Source organism: Triturus cristatus, chromosome 7 (assembly GCF_964204655.1).
Source record: "Triturus cristatus chromosome 7, aTriCri1.1, whole genome shotgun sequence".
Classification (NCBI taxonomy): domain Eukaryota; kingdom Metazoa; phylum Chordata; class Amphibia; order Caudata; family Salamandridae; genus Triturus; species Triturus cristatus.
In genome coordinates, this window is record NC_140590.1 from 364413059 (window position 1) to 364433392 (window position 20334).

Sequence of the window (20334 nt, forward strand, 5' to 3'; positions counted from 1 at the left end):
TTGAGCCTCGAAGCCCTGCCACTGCAGCATATTTATTTATTTTGTTGAGACAGCCGGAGCGTACTGTGTCCGCTTCGTAGGCACAGGGCCTGACACCTTGTGGCAGCAGTAGTAGCAGCGTTTATAGTAAATTTTGATGCGTTTGAGGCAGAGCAACTGCTTTTTTTTGTAAAATATCCAAAGTATGCAGAATATAATAGATTATGTGATAAGTACGGCATATCTATAACCATGAGGAAAACGCTGGAACCGCAGAATGAAATAATTGCAGTCAATGGCCGAGCTCCAGAAGGGAATGCTCCTCGTAAAACATGGAGTGATAATTGGAGACTCAAGCAGCGCGTCAAACATACTCCCTTATTTGACAACACCGATAAACCACGCCTTACCCAAAAGGGATGGGCTTCTATTGGGACAGGTTCACGACTGGCGGGGTACTGGGTTAAACAGGAGTGTGCAGCGGGAGGGTGAGCGCTACCCGCATATCATTTCATAGTATACGGAAAAGAAAATGGGCTATTTGTATTTTGTTTACCGTATGTTGTACGTGTGCGCCTCACAGCAGGGACAGATCACGACTGTTCTGCTTGGGTTTTCGGATCAGATAGAACCCGCTCATCAGAGCCTCACTAACCCAGCCAGAACGTTACCCTCTCCCCCTCCCTAGGGCCTATTTACAATAGGTAACCACATATGTCTACCACCTAAGGACAGGGAATTCCTACTCATACATACCAAGACCTCTTATAATCGGCGGCCTCGCGATCCCATACGGATCCAGACCTCTCTGCCCATACGACAGTATCACAAGTGGCGGCCTCGCGATCCCATACGGATCCAGACCTCTCTGCCCATACGACAGTATCACAAGTGGCGGCCTCGCGATCCCATACGGATCCAGACCTCTCTGCCCATACGACAGTATCACAAGTGGCGGCCTCGCGATCCCATACGGATCCAGACCTCTCTGCCCATACGACAGTATCACAAGTGGCGGCCTCGCGATTCCATACGAATCCAGACCTCTCTACCCAGACGGCAGTCTCAGCACAAGTGGCGGCCTCGCGATACCATACGAATCCAGACCTCTCTACCCAGACGGCAGTCTCATACGACAGTTCATCCTATGATCACCATAACATACAAAAAGGGAATCAGTCTCACTATTCATCAGATCACACAAGGACTGCCAGTTCGAGCATAGCCTGTTCTCCGGTTCGAGGGGCTCCTCTTTCCCTTATTCAGTTACCACTTACCTGATCAGGGTTAACATCTGTTCATGTAGCCGCAGCTGACTAGAAGAATAGGCTACCCTCTCATACAAGAACACGCAGCACATGTTGGTTCACTACAAACTGGGTACTTTATTACTCATTACATACGCAATCACATAACATTACAATATAACACATAACCTGCAAAGAAAAGTGAAAGATTAAGTTGTGCACTCTAATAAGAAAGGGTCGACATCACCTTAGTAGTGTGTAGCCTGCACTCAGTGGTCATCTAGGTTCCCTTCTCGTCTGTGCCTCGGCTCGCCTGGAAGTCACACCTCCGCAGTCACGGATACACATCTGCACCACTATGCGCTGTTCTCTTCACCCTTCTCCGAGTCACTGGGACCTCTTCCTTATCGGCTACTCTCTCCTCTCTGGCTATTCTGCTAGGAGAGTATCTGTCTCTCGGTTTTTCTCCGCCTCCAAGATGGCGTCTGTCTTCCCTGGAATAAGTAGTAGCTTTACTGCTAACGGCTAGATGCCGCCTACGGACTGAACATGTAACTGCCTCAGACTTTCACTAATATAGAGGTGCGTTTCCTCATGGAAAATTCCGGCCCGTAACCTGCCGCCCACCAAATTCTTGTACCTCCCCGTACCAAGGACACGTTCCCAGCCGGCCGGCCTGATGTCGTGTCTTCGGCATGAAGAAAAATACAATCCTTCGATAAGGGCCGGCCTGAACCGGTTCTCTCCAAGCGAATAACACCTCATAACTAAAACATTACATTTGACCTAGAAGCATCCCAAGCTGCCGGAGCAGAAAGAAAGATGGAGTCTCTCCCGTTTGAGGCCTACCAGGCCTGAATTCAGCACGGCTCCATGAAATACCCTCACTACAGGACAGGTTATCCCTAATACTAACGAATCTATCCCCTAGGCTATGTGTGCAAGCCCTGATCTATGGGGAAGAGCACAGGATCATGTCGAAGTGCCTAGTAAATAGGCTCCATTCACTACTCTAACCCTTAGACTTGAATGGTAAGAGACTGAAGTCACATTCAATCACCTTTCCTCACAAGAAGGCCGGGAAAATCGAGCAGAACATTTCACCCTTGACTTCAGTCTATTATACATTCATTAAACAGAACTAATATCTGTGGAAGAATAATATGAAACAAAACTAACTGATCTATGTCTAGTACCAGGTGTGCAGAATTGAAGTAGTGAAGGAATACACTGAATAAAGCAACAGATAGAAATCAAAATGCCGATAGTAACCAGAATACCTCCTAATATCTGACGTAACATATGCAAATCAGGTAACCAATTAAAGAGCCAGTCAAACCAGCCCTGGTCAATGTGTTTTCTAACTTCTTCTGTCAAGTCATGTAGTTTATCAATGTGAGCTTGAATGGATTTTGTATGATCAGACAAGTTAAAACAACAAAGACCCTCAAAATCAGAACAATCGTGTCCATGTTTAAGCAAAAGATAATCAATGGCCGCTCGATTTTGCAAGATAGCTCTACGTTCACCCTGGGCGTCTAATAGCATGTCAGACAGGACTGTAGAAGTATGATTAATGGATTTTACCATCCAGCAGGCCATTTTCCCAATAGATTTGGCATTATAAACTGCCAAAGCAGGAACACCAACAATTGAAATAGCCAGGCTAAGGTATTCAGACTTGGAATATAAATGCAAAGATGAGTCACAATCCTCCTGTAACCTCACTGTATCTCGAATCACACGAGAGTTGGCATTCGGATGTGATGAAAACATTAACAAGCTCAGTCTAGTAATGGCACAAGGGCCTCTAGAAATATTTGCGGGGATATATGGCCAGGAAGTATTACCGCATGAGAAAAGCCATCCGGCAGGTAGTAACATCGTGCGATAATGACTGGGGGTAACTACCAAACTCTTGCAAGTCATGTTATTCTGAACAGAAGTACATGTTTTCGGTGTCCTTTGAAGGCACAAAGTTCGTTCATGAGCGGTGAATGAAGTGGCACCTTTCAATCTTAAACGCATACATTCAGAAATCGCACTAGGATTACAAGTAAGGAAAAAACACAAATCACCCTGTGTGATATTATAGGTAACTATTTGGGACTGGATGGGGGGTATCGGGTCTGACAGTACAGTACACAAGGGGCAATACTCATAGGTAGCAAAATCGCCCAGAAGAACATTGGGACGAGCATTCGATATATTGAAAATATGAGTCAAAGTCTCCAATGAAGCAGGGACAGCAACTAAACAAGTCGCTAGAATGTCAGTCACCGATCTCATCGGTGTCAAGCAGAAATGAGGGGCTTTAGTCACTCGTTTGGCTAACGTAGTCCAAAAGTTCGACGACGAATCCCACGCAGCGAAGGAACGCGACACTCGGGTTCTCAACTCAGCCCGGGTTGATGGGATCCCTCCTCTCTCGTCGTACCAGCCCAAAAGGAGTCCAACGCCGACACATCCTGCAGCAGCTATCCAAAGAATGATCTGAAAGAGAATCAAATACAGGCATTATTCATTCTCGTAAGTAACATTTGTCAGCCGGGACTGCTTCCCAGCTATCTTTCCCTGGTCTCATAACTAAAATGGTGTTGTCTTGACCGGTTGCAATGACCTCTGCTTGTTCAGGGGGATTCTTAGGCGACTGCACCCAAACTCTGGCCCCAGGATTATCTGTGGAGCCAAAACCTTTCTGGCCTCGTACAGTTAGCAACGTTGGGGCAGTGCCTTTTGTGATCTCACCACTGAAAACAGGCATTATTAGCAATTGAGCCACTCGGTCAGTTTGATGTATCAGTAAGTCAACCTCACTGCTATTCAGCAGGAGCACCTTAATCTCTCCCTGATAATCACTGTCAATGATTCCTCCAAGCACCTGAATGCCTTTTAAAGCCAGCCCCGATCTAGGGGCGATTAATCCGAAATTCCCAGTTGGTATATGAACACCAACACCAGTTTCAATGATGACTCGATTCTTACTTTTTATAACGGTGTCATCGATGGCATGCAAGTCTAAACCTGCCGGCCCTGGGGTCGCTCTACATGGAGCCAAAGCTCCGGGAGTAATTTCCCAGTACATCACAGTCTCTCTGATTTCATTGGGCTTAGCATCAACATTCGGAGGAAACAAACGCATAAGTGGGGATTCAGCATTTAGAAAAGGACGGTTATTCAAAATCAATAGCGCTTGAGGCAAAAAGTCTCGCCAATTCTTATACTTGTCATCTGTTAATTTACGTAACTGATCTTTCAGCAGGCCATTCAACCTCTCCACAAGACCCGAGGCCTGTGGATAATATGGTATATGAAACACCCATTCAATATTGTTTTCCACACAGAATTCCTGTACCAATCTTCCACGAAAATGGGATGCATTATCAGATTGAATTTGGAATGGCACACCATAATACATCATAATCAATTCCAATGTTTTAATAGTATTCAATTGGGTAGCTTGCTTACAGGGAAGGGCCACCAGCAGGCCACTGTATGTATCAACAATAGTGCAAACATATTGACAATTCCTACTCATAGGAAGTGGACCGATGTAATCAATCTGCCAAATTTGAGCGGGCAATTTCCCGCGATGTAAATGACCTTTAACAATTTGGGGCACTTTGCGCTGCCTGATATGCTGACAAATGGGACAATGTAGAATAACATTTTTGATTAAATCTAGGGGAATATAAATTCCTCGATCAGCAGCCCACCTGCTAGTGGCTTTCTCTCCAAAGTGTCCTGCTTTTTGGTGGGCCCATTTCGCCAATCCCGCAATATCAGAATCTTGCCTGTCCACCACTGCCTCAGCAATTTTAGATTTCTCATCTGCAATGTTATGAAAGAATTTGTCAAGAGAGTCTATCGGGGTATGAGCATCCACATGGAAGATTGTAACAGTACTCTGTGGGAGCATTTCCCAAATCTCCTGCCATAATTCTTTTCCCCCACAGTTCTTTTGAATGGATTTTCCAACTATGGGAATGCCAAGTCGGTAACCAAACTGCCAGTCCATTGGCAGTAGACCAAGAATCGGTGAAAATATGACATGTGCCAGGTAACTCTTGTTTCAGAACTTGATAAACAGCATAGAGTTCAGCAAATTGACTGCTCTTACCCTCACCAGTTGTGCTCAGCAATTTTTGTGTGATCGGATTATAGGACACCGCCTTCCAATGCCGTTTCGTCCCTATGAACCTTGCTGAACCATCCGTAAACCAGACATGGTTTCTGTCCTCCGCGGACAAATCATCAAAAGGTCTACCCCACTTAACAGGAGACTCCTGTACTAAAGGTACGGAACATTCACTCTCAGTCTCAGTCGATGGCGCCCGCGCCACCTGCTCATGCAAAGATGCAACTCCTTTTTGTCCCACACGTGCCCTGTCTTGTATATACCATTTCCATTTAATCACACTCGCCTCTTAAGCGTGTCCAATTCGGTGAGTTTTCGGCAAACTCATAACCCACTGCATGATAGGAATTTCAGGTCGCAAAACTATATCATGTCCCAAAGTCAATTGCTCGGTATCCACCAGAGCCCAATAACATGCAAGTAACTGTTTCTCAAAAGGTGTATAACGCTCACCAGCATCAGGTAACTTTTTGGTCCAGAAACCTAACGGTACTCTACTCTTGCCTTGTTTCTGCCACAAACTCCAATTCGCATAAAGGCCTTGTACAGACACATTCAAATCCACATCACCATCACATACAGGCCATAAATCCAGAGCATGCTGAATTGCTTCTTTTGCCAGACTGAACGCATCTTGCTGTGGTTTATCCCATTCAAATGCATTCTTTTTACGAGTGACATGGTACAAAGGGGCCAATATTTGACTCAAATGAGGAATATGCTGGCGCCAAAAACCAAACAAACCAATGAAGCTTTGGGCTTCTTTCCTATTCCTCGGAACTGCAAAATCAAGAATTTTCTGTTTAACCTGAGGGATCACTTCTCGGTGCCCCTCATGCCAATTAATACCCAAAAATTTCACAGCCTGGGACGGACCTTGTAATTTATCCGGGTTGATTTCCCAACCTTTCTCACGCAGGCACTCAATGACTCTGTCCAATTGGGTCTGAACTTCCTCTTGTGTTTCGCCTTGGATCAAAATATCATCAATATAGTGACATATCTGAATTTGCGGATGAACCGGTACCTCAGCCAAATGCTCTGCCACCAGCCGGTGACATATCGTAGGACTATGCACATAGCCCTGGGGAAGACTTCTAAACGTCATCTGACGCCCGTTCCACGTAAAACTGAATTGTTCCTGACACTCTGGGGCAATCGGAATCGAAAAGAAAGCATTAGCAATATCAATGGACGCATACCATGTACCTGGATGTTTTTGGATTCTTTCAATTAGGGTAATAACATTCGGTACTGCAACAGTCAAAGAGGGTGTGTGTCTATTCAATTCTCGATAATCAACAGTCATGCGCCAAGAATTATCACTCTTACGTACAGGCCAAACAGGATTATTCCAAGCAGAAGTAACTGGGGTTATAACTCCTGCATCCACCAACTCCTGAATAGTGGTACTAATCTCTTCATGACCACCTGGAATACGATACTGCTTCTGACAAACCACTTTTGTCGCCTGGGGAACTTTTATGGGGGGCATTCTTAAACGACCAACCCGTACAGGCCTGGACGATATATAATGTTTAGTTCCAAATTGGTAACATCCATCATCTAAGTGCAAAGTCATTCCTTTCAAAATATCAATTCCAATTATGAATTCTAAGAGTGGCACCACTAATACAGAGTATTCTTTTCTAGGAATTCTACCTATTCTCATTTCAAGTAAAGTTTGAACTGCGGGAGTTTCCTTTCCACCTAATCCGGTAATTGTAAAAGGCTGACCTTTAAACTTCTTTGATTTTCCATGAATAAGAGTGGCCTCCGCTCCTGTATCTACCAATGCTCGGGCCCTTTGGACATTACGATGTCTCCAATAAATATCAATATCTACATAGGGTCTGTTATCTCTGTGAGCCCATCTGTGTACTGGAGCTTGACCTATTTCCTAGTCATTTTTACTGCGTTCTGTGTACCAGGATATATCAGGATAAAGACTCTCACGTTTCCCAGGTATCGATACCTCCTGTTCATATCCATCTCTATTACGAAATGGATTCCTGTCCTCTGCATTGTACTGCGGGTTTCGATCGGCCAATCTGTGTCGATCCTCTCTCCTTCTCAACTCAGGGGATTGATCCCTATCATCTCTACGTCTGCTGTTAACATAATCATCTCTCCCCCTCTCTCTTTCCCCCTCTCTCTCCCTGTCTCTCTCACAACGGGGGGACAAATCACGTACATAACGTCGATCATCACGACGATCAGAGCGCCCACGGCGGTCGTCATCACCGCTACCGTCAGAAAAACCACGATCACACTCAGTCGTCCGAACACGCCGGGCACCCTCCTTTCGATCCAAGCCACGTTTGCGAAACATTTCCCACAAACGAGAAGTAGTCTCACCGTCAATGTCCTCCTTCCGCACACCATCGGCCATAAGACCAAAAAACATATCACGTCTAGTAAGTTTATTGTCACCAGGAGTACGAGTGTCAGGCCGGGACTGCCGTTCAGGTTTACACCACTCATCCAACTCACCGAGTTGGCGTACCGATTCCAGCACCATAGATAACATGTTACCAGTCTGATTAATCAATAAAGTCATCATGACCTGCTTATAAGCAACAGGGGAAGAACGAATAATACGATTCCGCACAGAAGATGTCAACAAACCATCAAGCAACCTGTCAGCAGTATTCAGAAAAATTGCCGTTTTCATCACCTCCTCTTTGAGACGTTGTGCAGCATCGCGCAAAGTATACCACGGTTTGTCATTCACAGGCCAGTCAGACTCAGTAGGATATTTTTGATTACAACCCTCAGTCCCCAATTGAAGCAAAGTAATTTGACCACCACCATTAAAGTTACGAAAATGATCCTGTACAGTAGAATCCGAACTCAAGGAACAAAACTTCAAACAATCGCCAGCATCCAACATAATGCCAGCAGCGCCCAGTTCATAAAGGCGCACCATCCATGTGAGTAAGGTCTCACCAGCTCGCTGTCGAAATCGCTGCAAAATATCACTAATTTCTTGTTGAGTAAAATCCTCCAAAGAGTCTAAAGCAATACCATTCGGAGCACCGGGAGCCTGCTGCAACTTCCGCCGAAAAACTGGATGCACCGAGACCGCGGGACGAGCATCACAAGGAGCTCGATCAGTACACGTAGAGGAACAATCAGTGTAAGAAGCATCGACCCCACTCGAAGGACGAGCGCAATCACGGGGTGCACCATCAGAGGCGCAAGAAGCAGACTTACAATCACGGCCGGAGCGAGAGGACTCGCGCTTGGCAGACTCCTCACCCGAGGAACGAGAATCACTCGAGTTCCAGATATTACCATCCCATTCATCAGGATTCCAATCCAGTCCGGCTTTCGCCACGACCAGGCGCACCTTTCGCGTCGAAACCCGACCACGCCGATTCTTGTATTTATAACGAGCAGTTCGCACACCGCCCTCTCGGCAATAGTTTGGTACGTCTCAAGTTTGTCAGCAAGCAACTTATTTTGACACCGCAACAAAGTATGAGCATTCTGAATCTCAACAAAGTTCGCTTCCACATCCTTATGCAATTTCTGTAACTTCAACAACCTCTCATGCAGAATCCTGTACGCAGACAGAACAATCCAACCTCTGCGCCCCAAAACGGGAAGCTCATCACCCTTAGATACCGGCGCCTTCTGTAAACAAGTAATCACATTAGCCGGCTCCGCCAGCTCCAAAAAAGAATTCCAATTCTCACTCAAACCAGTAGAATCAGCCCACTCACGGGCTAAGGCTTCATAAGGTGTTGAATCCCAGCCGGGAATATCAACGGGCAACTTAAAAGTAGATTTCGACTTTCTAGAAAACATCTCGGAAAAGAAAGAGAAAAAAAAAAGAAAAAAAAAACTATACACACAATTATATACAAATAATATACAAACGAAACCACGCACGCGCCGAAAGCAAACACGATACAACCACAACGCACACAGGTTTCGTAAACGGTTCGTGACGCCAAATGTTCTGCTTGGGTTTTCGGATCAGATAGAACCCGCTCATCAGAGCCTCACTAACCCAGCCAGAACGTTACCCTCTCCCCCTCCCTAGGGCCTATTTACAATAGGTAACCATATATATCTACCACCTAAGGACAGGGAATTCCTACTCATACATACCAAGACCTCTTATAATCGGCGGCCTCGCGATCCCATACGGATCCAGACCTCTCTGCCCATACGACAGTATCACAAGTGGCGGCCTCGCGATCCCATACGGATCCAGACCTCTCTGCCCATACGACAGTATCACAAGTGGCGGCCTCGCGATCCCATACGGATCCAGACCTCTCTGCCCATACGACAGTATCACAAGTGGCGGCCTCGCGATCCCATACGGATCCAGACCTCTCTGCCCATACGACAGTATCACAAGTGGCGGCCTCGCGATCCCATACGAATCCAGACCTCTCTACCCAGACGGCAGTCTCAGCACAAGTGGCGGCCTCGCGATCCCATACGAATCCAGACCTCTCTACCCAGACGGCAGTCTCATACGACAGTTCATCCTATGATCACCATAACATACAAAAAGGGAATCAGTCTCACTATTCATCAGATCACACAAGGACTGCCAGTTCGAGCATAGCCTGTTCTCCGGTTCGAGGGGCTCCTCTTTCCCTTATTCAGTTACCACTTACCTGATCAGGGTTAACATCTGTTCATGTAGCCGCAGCTGACTAGAAGAATAGGCTACCCTCTCATACAAGAACACGCAGCACATGTTGGTTCACTACAAACTGGGTACTTTATTACTCATTACATACGCAATCACATAACATTACAATATAACACATAACCTGCAAAGAAAAGTGAAAGATTAAGTTGTGCACTCTAATAAGAAAGGGTCGACATCACCTTAGTAGTGTGTAGCCTGCACTCAGTGGTCATCTAGGTTCCCTTCTCGTCTGTGCCTCGGCTCGCCTGGAAGTCACACCTCCGCAGTCACGGATACACATCTGCACCACTATGCGCTGTTCTCTTCACCCTTCTCCGAGTCACTGGGACCTCTTCCTTATCGGCTACTCTCTCCTCTCTGGCTATTCTGCTAGGAGAGTATCTGTCTCTCGGTTTTTCTCCGCCTCCAAGATGGCATCTGTCTTCCCTGGAATAAGTAGTAGCTTTACTGCTAACGGCTAGATGCCGCCTACGGACTGAACATGTAACTGCCTCAGACTTTCACTAATATAGAGGTGCGTTTCCTCATGGAAAATTGCGGCCCGTAACCTGCCGCCCACCAAATTCTTGTACCTCCCCGTACCAAGGACACGTTCCCAGCCGGCCGGCCTGATGTAGTGTCTTCGGCATGAAGAAAAATACAATCCTTCGATAAGGGCCGGCCTGAACCGGTTCTCTCCAAGCGAATAACACCTCATAACTAAAACATTACATTTGACCTAGAAGCATCCCAAGCTGCCGGAGCAGAAAGAAAGATGGAGTCTCTCCCGTTTGAGGCCTACCAGGCCTGAATTCAGCACGGCTCCATGAAATACCCTCACTACAGGACAAGTTATCCCTAATACTAACGAATCTATCCCCTAGGCTATGTGTGCAAGCCCTGATCTATGGGGAAGAGCACAGGATCATGTCAAAGTGCCTAGTAAATAGGCTCCATTCACTACTCTAACCCTTAGACTTGAATGGTAAGAGACTGAAGTCACATTCAATCACCTTTCCTCACAAGAAGGCCGGGAAAATCGAGCAGAACAACGACACAGTGTCCCCTGTGAAATGCTGCGCACTCCGGATACAATTAGCACCCACGGAAGAGGGAGCGAGGTCGGGTAACCTGTGGATAAAAACAAGCCAGCAGCTTCACACCTCACACACCGAGGCGCGCGTAGGGGGCGCCAGCTCCTGCAGACACACCGTGGCTCCTAAAAGTTTACATGCAGGGACGGACACGCCTGATCAATAATGAAATATGGACTGCTTGGGCTGTTAAAAGGGGCAGGCAGGCACGAGTAATTGAAAATAGGCCGAATAGCGATGATAAAATAAATAGGTAATTATTCACAATAAAGTATCCAGCTGTTTTTTACTTGAACACAATCTGCCAAGCCTGGGCTGCATGCACATGAAATTTAAAGTAGTGATTCTAACGGGAAAAAAGCCTAACTCATTTATCTAGGGAAGTTGAAATCAGCTGCGATGGGATTCGAACCTGTAACCTTGATCATTTCACTAACAGTACAGGCGACAAGCATTGGCTCCTGCATAGTGGCAATTTCCTGTATATGTGAGTGTAGGTTTCAGCAACAGAACTTGAAAAGTAGATACTCCGCCCAATGGCGCTCCGCAAACCGCACCGTCTGCTCTGCGCACCTGACCTCTAACAGCGCCCAAAGGTATGAGGACAACCATATACGGCAAAATACACAAGATGATGGACGGAATGTTGCACATTGGCAAAACATTTACCCCCAGTCGCAGATCTGGGTTTAATCCATCGTTATTTTGCTCACCACGCCACCCCAGTTCAGACATGGCCATATGCAAATCAGACTTGACCCTGTGCCTCATGGGAACAGTCCAACCTGAACTGCCAAGCCATGTCTTCCCTGGACCAGAATCAAACATCCTAGGACTGGTTTCGGAGTTTCACCCCTCTTCAGCCAGGATAGCTTGACTCCAGTGGCGTAGTGAGTACGGGACCCACGTCTGGGCATACCCTTCCCACATAGGGCGAACAGCAAAACACACAAGATGATGGACGGAATGTTGCATATTGGCAAAACATTCACCCCCAGTCACAGATCTGGGTTTAATCTATCGTTATTTTGCTCACCACGCCACCCCAGTTCAGACATGGCCATATGCAAATCAGTCTTGATCCTGTGCCTCATGGGAACAGTCCAACCTGAACTGCCAAGCCATGTCTTCCCTGGACCAGAATCAAACATCCTAGGACTGGTTTCGGAGTTTCACCCCTCTTCAGCCAGGATAGCTTGACTCCAGTGGCGTAGTGAGTACGGGACCCACGTCTGGGCATACCCTTCCCACATAGGGCGAACAGCAAAACACACAAGATGATGGACGGAATGTTGCATATTGGCAAAACATTCACCCCCAGTCACAGATCTGGGTTTAATCTATCGTTATTTTGCTCACCACGCCACCCCAGTTCAGACATGGCCATATGCAAATCAGTCTTGATCCTGTGCCTCATGGGAACAGTCCAACCTGAACTGCCAAGCCATGTCTTCCCTGGACCAGAATCAAACATCCTAGGACTGGTTTCGGAGTTTCACCCCTCTTCAGCCAGGATAGCTTGACTCCAGTGGCGTAGTGAGTACGGGACCCACGTCTGGGCATACCCTTCCCACATAGGGCGAACAGCAAAACACACAAGATGATGGACGGAATGTTGCACATTGGCAAAACATTCACCCCCAGTCACAAATCTGGGTTTAATCCATCGTTATTTTGCTCACCACGCCACCCCAGTTCAGACATGGCCATATGCAAATCAGTCTTGATCCTGTGCCTCATGGGAACAGTCCAGCCCGAACTGCCAAGCCATGTCTTCCCTGGACCGGAATCAAGCATCCTAGGACCGGTTTCACCTCTCTTCAGCCAGGATAGCTTGACTCCAGTGGCGTAGTGAGCACGGGACCCACTTCTGGGCATACCCTTCCCACATAGGGCGAACAGCAAAACACACAAGATGATGGACGGAATGTTGCACATTGGCAAAACATTCACCTCCAGTCACAGATCTTGGTTTAATCCATCGTTATTTTGCTCATCACGCCACCCCAGTTCAGACATGCCCATATGCAAATCAGTTTTGACTCTGTGCCTCATGGGAACAGTCCAGCCCGAACTGCCATGCCATGTCTTCCATGGACCGGAATCAAGCATCCTAGGACCGGTTTCGGGGTTTCACCCCTCTTCAATGCCTCGGTGAGAAAGTTACCATGTCTCGCGGTTGCAACCCACCCACGGCACTTAGGACCCGGCCCATTGACACGCATAGAATGGGTACTTTATAAAACTTGTTTGTATGTGGTGCTTCATTCCGCGCTTCTCCTTTGTAACCGCTGTTAATAACAGGTGTAAAAATAAGCCGATACAGCAGTGCTAGCTCAGAACAGACAGTGGGGTCTCTAGATGTGAGTTTTAGGGGGGAGAAGCTCACAAGGGGCCACAGATAAAAAATATACACATATAAAGTACATATATATATATATATCACCAAGCACTCTTCTTTTCCGCGCTTCTTCACAGCCACGACAAAAAGAGCACGGACCACAGGATTCTTTTTCAAATACCGGTTGGTTTATTTCAGGATGGCTCTCATATATATTTTTATTTTTTATTTTTTATTAAGTAGTCGATAAATTAAATAATATTATGGTCCGCACAAGGGGCAAGGTCTTCGGAGTGTCTCAGTTTGTCCCATTGTAGTCTTTACATCACTCTCTTCTACAGTTTCTTTGTTAGACATTTACACTCCTTTCTCCTCACATCTTTCTGAAATACTCAATCTGCATATCTCACGCTGTGTCTCTTTCCTCTCCAGCACCTTCTTTTTACATTCTCTTTCACATACTTCCTTGCATCTTCTGCACTTAACCAATCCCCCCACGCACACCATACCCGCTCACCTATACGCACTGTATTTTCTTTAACTTTCACCATGACAGTATTTTGACAGCTGTGTTCATCCTTCACACACTTTTATACGTAATCCAAATTATAATTGGCTTGCCAGGCCATTGCTCTGTGTGCTCCGCGGAGAGGCCAAGGATTGGATGAGCATGCGTTCAAAGCCCCTTTATGACACAGTGACATGCACTGTGACAAATTCACCCGGTATTCTGCCTGGACTCCACATCTATCAGTCGTGGCCCACCCACAACCTCAGCTCACACAGCTCCATAGAAGGAACTAGTTTCACACTAGGCACTATAAATGAGTAATACGTTGTCGAGAAAAGCAAATACTCTTAGGAAATGCAAGAGTAATTAAAATATGAAACTTAAACAAGCTCAGCATTGCTTTTCCGAGGTTGAAGGCAGTTTCTGTTTTGACTTCTTCGGTCATGTTTTCTTTTTAGGTCTCGCCCACGCAGCGCGCATGCACTGTCGCTGTTCCTCCCCTCCATCTTTCTCTCTTCACCTCGCCATTTTCCTTTCTCCCCCTCCTCCCCTCATATTCTCTCCTAAATCCGAAATTCCAACTCTATATTTTTGTTTGTTTCTTTGTCATTCATTCTCTATCGCTCCCTCTGTCTTTCTTTCCAACTCACTAACTCTCTTACTCCCAATTTCTGTCTTTCTGTCTCTCTCATGTCAATATTTATTGGGATACTTTCCACACAAACTCTCTTGGACCGGAATCGGTTATAGAATTTGGTGCACACACTCTATGCTGTCTAACTTGAATTGTCCCGGTTGCCCCCATACGATCCAGACTCTCCTTGGGTTACAGAAGTTTATGTTCCCTTTGGGCATAGAATGAATAGCCATATGTGTGATGAGTGTACAGTGGGGGTTTAGCTTCCCCTGAAAAACAAGCATTGGCATAGCCAATAGGTCTCGCCTTTGGAACCGTATAAGTGTTTAGCCATGCAACAGTTTATGTTGATGCACCAAGGATATTATGCTGCATTACTAAATAATTATAAGGTCCGAAAGGCAAGACCTATTGGCTATGCCAATGCTTGTTTTGTTGTAGACACCAATGCATAATAGAACAAGGGTACCTAAAATATGGCACGGTGGCATCATCACACAATTATTATTTATTTTTGTGCTTTTCACAATTCAACACAGCACGGCTGAAAGACAGTATCAGAGTCAATAGATCCCAAAGATTAGACCTATTCACTTTGCCAATGCTTGTTTTGTAGTTTCAGCTTTTGCTTCCATTGATACTGTTGGAAGCCAGTTGCTTTCATTTGCCGCGCATAAGTGAAGAAATAGATTTTTGGGATGCTCTGAAGATTTTCAGCGTCCCCCTATGCCCCCACTCCCCCGTTGACTTGCTGTTTTATATCTTGTCCTCTAATTCTTTAAGGATCCTCTCAGAGAGGAAATTAGCCCCTAGCAGACTGTCTTAGTTTTGCTGAGTAAATTGACCCCCAACTCTCATCTCATCAGACTAGGATTGTCTACTCGTTGGTAATTGTAATGTAGAATAATGAAACACCACATATCCAGTCTTGGGCTCTCATTGTCCAAACCATTGTAATCTAGGCTTCGGTTAAATTGGTTGAAATAAAGTTGATGCAATTCTGTAACTTCCAGATTATATTAAGCCTGTGTAATTTTATTTAGTAGCTATCGGGGCCAGACTGGCCGTAGCGCGCACCGGGCGTTTCCCCGGAGGGGTGGAGGCCGGTTTTGTACCCGTAGTGGGCGGTTTTGTTACAGTGGGCCGGTTTTGCAGCAGTGCTACAATGATGGTCATTTGTAACAAAAGAGGGAGCGCTGATTCTCACTAGCATCCCCACGACACCCACTCCTGGGGCTGGTCGAGCAGCTATCTGCCAGGGATCGCAGCTGTCCCCAGTCCGGCCGTGGTACCTTTTTTGTATAACGTGTCGTGTCAGGGCCGACTTTAGCACTGACTGTGCCCTTAACAACAATCTTTATTGTGCCCCCAATTACCTACTTTTCAATGGATTCTTTTGCTACTATGAGTGCCCCTCATCTCTCCATATCTCCTCCTGCACACGTATTTAATTTCTTTTATAGCACTAATCATGCCAATGTATGGCGTCAGAGCACTTTATGTCACACACACACATTATACAGAAACAATGAATCATATAAGAGTGTAAATTAATGTTTAGGAAACGTTACAAGAAAATGAGAATTACAAGGACTGGAGCCACGTGTCATCCTTACTGGATGGCAGTATCTTTTAAGAGTTGATACTAATAAGAATTTATTTCTACCCAAGCGAACCATTTTTAGTAATGAAAGACTGGGGAAAATCATGCGGTTCTAACCCATGCTCGCAGTTTGCATGCAGCTCATTGATGCTAGTTCAAAGCTCACTCTGCTATATTAGAAGAATTGTGAGTTATGAAGTCTAAGTACCAAAATGATCTCTGTGACAAAAGTAGTAACCCACTGAGCTATTTACACGTGCTTTGCAAAAGACACATTAACCTTCTGTGCTAATGTATGATGAGTCAAAATTGCTAGACAAAACTCCATCTCTCCAGCAGGTACATTAATCACCAGAGCTATCTTGACATTTATTGCTGGAGGCACAAGGAACTCCCCAGCAACTTCTTTTAATTCCAAAATGTATTTCAAAATGCACAAGAGGTTGGCGCCCAATGCATCGGCACGAGTCAAGCCGCCCTAAAGTCGGGGTGCGTCATTACAACTCTCCATATGGTAATACTTGGTAAAGGTTGTACAGAAGCCAGAATGGCAATCTTTACATTTCTACTGGCTGCTTGATGAACAATGGATGCTCCTTTGGCCCTAGTGAAATTTGGCTAGGGGTCAGATGTACGATGGTTTTTGCAAGTGTGTTGGACAGGCCACATGAGGGGCTTGCTCCCTCCCCGCATGACAAGGCCCAAGCCCCGGCCCTCCAGGTGTGACCCGCCGAAACCACCCGCACCCCGTCTCCAGACGGTACTCCTGCCCCCGGACATCTATGTATCATGGGGCCGACCCACTCCCGGCTCCCCCGGCCGGACCAGCCGCCATCTTGGACCCTGCACCACGAGGCCGCGTGGCCTCAGCTCGACTGTTGGACAGGCCACACGAAGGGCTTGCTCCCTCCCCGCACGACAGAGCCCGAGCTCCGGCCCACCAGGCATAACCCACGAAAAGCACCTGTACCCCGTCTCCCGACGGATCTTCTGCCCTCGGACCTCTACTCATCACGGGGCCCAGCCCCACCGGCTCCCCCGGCCGGTTCAAGCCGCCATCTTGGGCCCTGCACCACGAGGCCGCGTGGCCTCGGCCCGACCCTAACCCCGGGCCTGGCCGGCCCCGACATCCCGGCACCACCTTCCACCCAGGAGGTGAGCGGACCACTTGGCAGGTCAATGGGAGAACGAAGTGTCAAGAGCTCTTCCCCCGCCAGGTGCCGATCGCCTCCAGCTCCCCCAGGAGCTGGCTCCAACCCCTGCTGGGTGTCTGGACACCTTCATCCCGGGCCCTCCGACCTCCAAGTGCGAGGGTCCGGACATCAAAGGGCGCCTGCCCTATAACTGGGGCAGCTCCGGAGCAGGAAGGCAGTTGTATCCTGGAGTCGAGAGACACCGAGAGAACTCAGCCTTGACGGACTACTGGCGCTACCGTAGCCCGCTCTTGTGAACCATCGTCCTGCCTGCTGGCGCTGCTGCGGCCTTCTGCAACATCCATCCTCGTCGGGACCTGCTGGCGCTGCCGCGGCCCGTTGTAACGACCATCCTCACCGGGACCTGCTGGCGCTGCCGCGGACCGTGTACCGACCATCTCAACCGGGACCTGCTGGCGCTGCCGCGGCCCGTACCAACTAAACCGCCAAGCTCGAGGATTGTGAGCTAGTCATCATCTCATCCGAACTACCTGACTGGTAGACAGACTGTCCCGCTACCCCTTACCCTGCTTTGAGAGACTTGAATCGAGGGGACCCCTGAGTCCAGACCTCCTTGTACCATTCAACCGTACCCTAAGAAGTGCTTATAAAGAACCCTGAACCTTATCCGTGTGTGGTATCTGTCTGTGGGGGGGGGGGAAGTTACTTGTCTGTACGATCGCTGGAGACGGCTCTCCCCGGAGACCTCTCCTCCTGACCCCGGCCGACCCTCCCGGTCCGTCTACCCTTTCTAACATTGGTGGCAGCGGTGGGATCCGAATCAACGCGTAATCGTACAGAGAGTAGCTCACCCCACGACAAAAACACGATGTCAGCCAAAGATAGCAACTCCACCGAGAAATTCCAAATGGATAAATTAGAAGAATACAACCACCGCGAACTGAGACAATTCTGCATAGAACTTGGCATTGCTACCACCGGCCTGAGTACCAAAGATGATCTAAAGCACGCCCTAGAGTCGTGGACAGAAACTGGGGTCGCCGGACCCTCCGACCAAAGCAGCATCACACCAGAGGGGAACGCCACGGCTCCCGAGGAGCGGGGAACGGGCCTCTCGCAGGAGGAGATCCGAGAAAGAGAAAGAACCAGATTGCACGAGTTGGAAATGGCACGACTCAAGATGGATGGGGAACTCAAGTTAGCTGAACAGAAACTCAACCTCGAGCATATGCGGCTCCGAGATGAACGAGAAGAGAAGCAGAGACAGAGAGAGCTGGAGGAGAAAAAAATAACGCTCGAGCACGAGCGCAAACTGGCGGAAATAGAACTTCGGAAACAGAATAAAGAACTGGGGGTGCCTGAGCGACCACACACCCCGGGGCCAATCGAGAAAAAAGTCCACATCCCCAAGGATGTTGTCCGTGAGTATGTCCGAGAAGACGACATACAACAGTGATTTAAAGCCTACGAGATCGCCATGACCTCCCACCGGATCGACCGGAGTGATTGGGGAGCCGGACTTTGGGGGAGGTTTATCAACGAGGGTCGCGATGCCCTACTGCAGCTCCCAGATCACCAAATGTCGTCCTACGACCACATGAAGGCTGCCCTCCTCACCCGCTACGGCCTCACACCCGAGATGTACCGCCAGAGGTTCAGAGATTGCACCCGGATCCCAGGTACAACTTGGGTAGAATACGTGAACTATTTCAGCCGTGCCTTCGAGGGTTGGATAAAGGGGAGCCATGTCACCACCTACGAACAACTCTTTAACCTGATGGTATGGGAGCACCTGTCGAACAACTGCTTCGTCGAGCTCAGGCAGCACCTCCTCGACAGTAAGCTGACTGACCCCCGGCAGCTCGCCGCCGAAGCTGACCGATGGGAAAGCACCCGAGTGGGCCGGAGGGGGCCACACGAACAGAACAGAAACAACCAAGGCCAGCACCGTCCTCGGGGAGGAGGAGGGGGCCAGGGGCGAGGGAGAGACGCCTTGCCAGCAACACCCGTGGCCAGCACCCCGCCTCCGGCCGGCCGGGGCAACCCCCCGTGGCGTCCTGGGGTCCGAGCCAACGTCACGTGCCACCGATGCCAGCGAGTCGGCCACTACGCCAATGACCCGAGCTGCCCGCAGAACCAAACACCCAAGCCCCGCCAGGTAGCTGCCGCCGCCCTGGGGGAAGAGCGATCATCGGAGGAACCAGAGGAGTATGAGCCGGCCCAGCAAGAGTGGGAACCGGCCGCCATGGTCCTGGCGTGCTTAGGGGGAAGAGACATGGTCCCGCGGGCTCCCCTACCCGCTAACACCAGGAAATACGGTCAGTGGGTGACCATTAATGGACAGCGAGCCGAGGCCTTGCGTGACACAGGCGCCAGTGTGACGGCCGTCCGCTGTCACCTGGTGAAGCCCGAGCAGATCCTGCCGAACATTCTCTGCCCCGTCCGCTCGGCAGACAACTCTGAAAGTATGTGTCAAATGGCCTGCGTCCCATTCGAATGGGGAGGGGTCTCCGGCCTGTTGAAGGTGACGGTCCGGGACGATGCCCCCGTGGACTGCCTCCTGGGGAATGACCTCGAGAGTTCCCCGCGGGCCACCGTTGAGAGAAGAGAGCACCTGGGGATGCTGGGCCTCCCGGACTGGGCCTGCATAACCACCCGGTCCATGGCCGCCCGTGCCGTCCCTCGATCAGAAGAACCAGAATGGCCAGCACCTCCGCCCCCGGTCGCCCCAGTAGAAGACAACGACGAGGCCAGCCTCCCAGACCCGACGACCGAAGGGGACGCGCAACCCCAGGACCTTCCTGACCTGGCTCAGTGGCGTCAAGAAGGGGGGCCCACCCAAGAACAGTTCCGCCAGGAACAAAAGACCTGTCCCTCCCTCGAGGGACTCCGCCAACAAGCCAGCGCCCAGAACGCAGGGGACTCCACCGGAACTCACTGGGTCTACTGGGATAACGACCTGCTATACAGCGA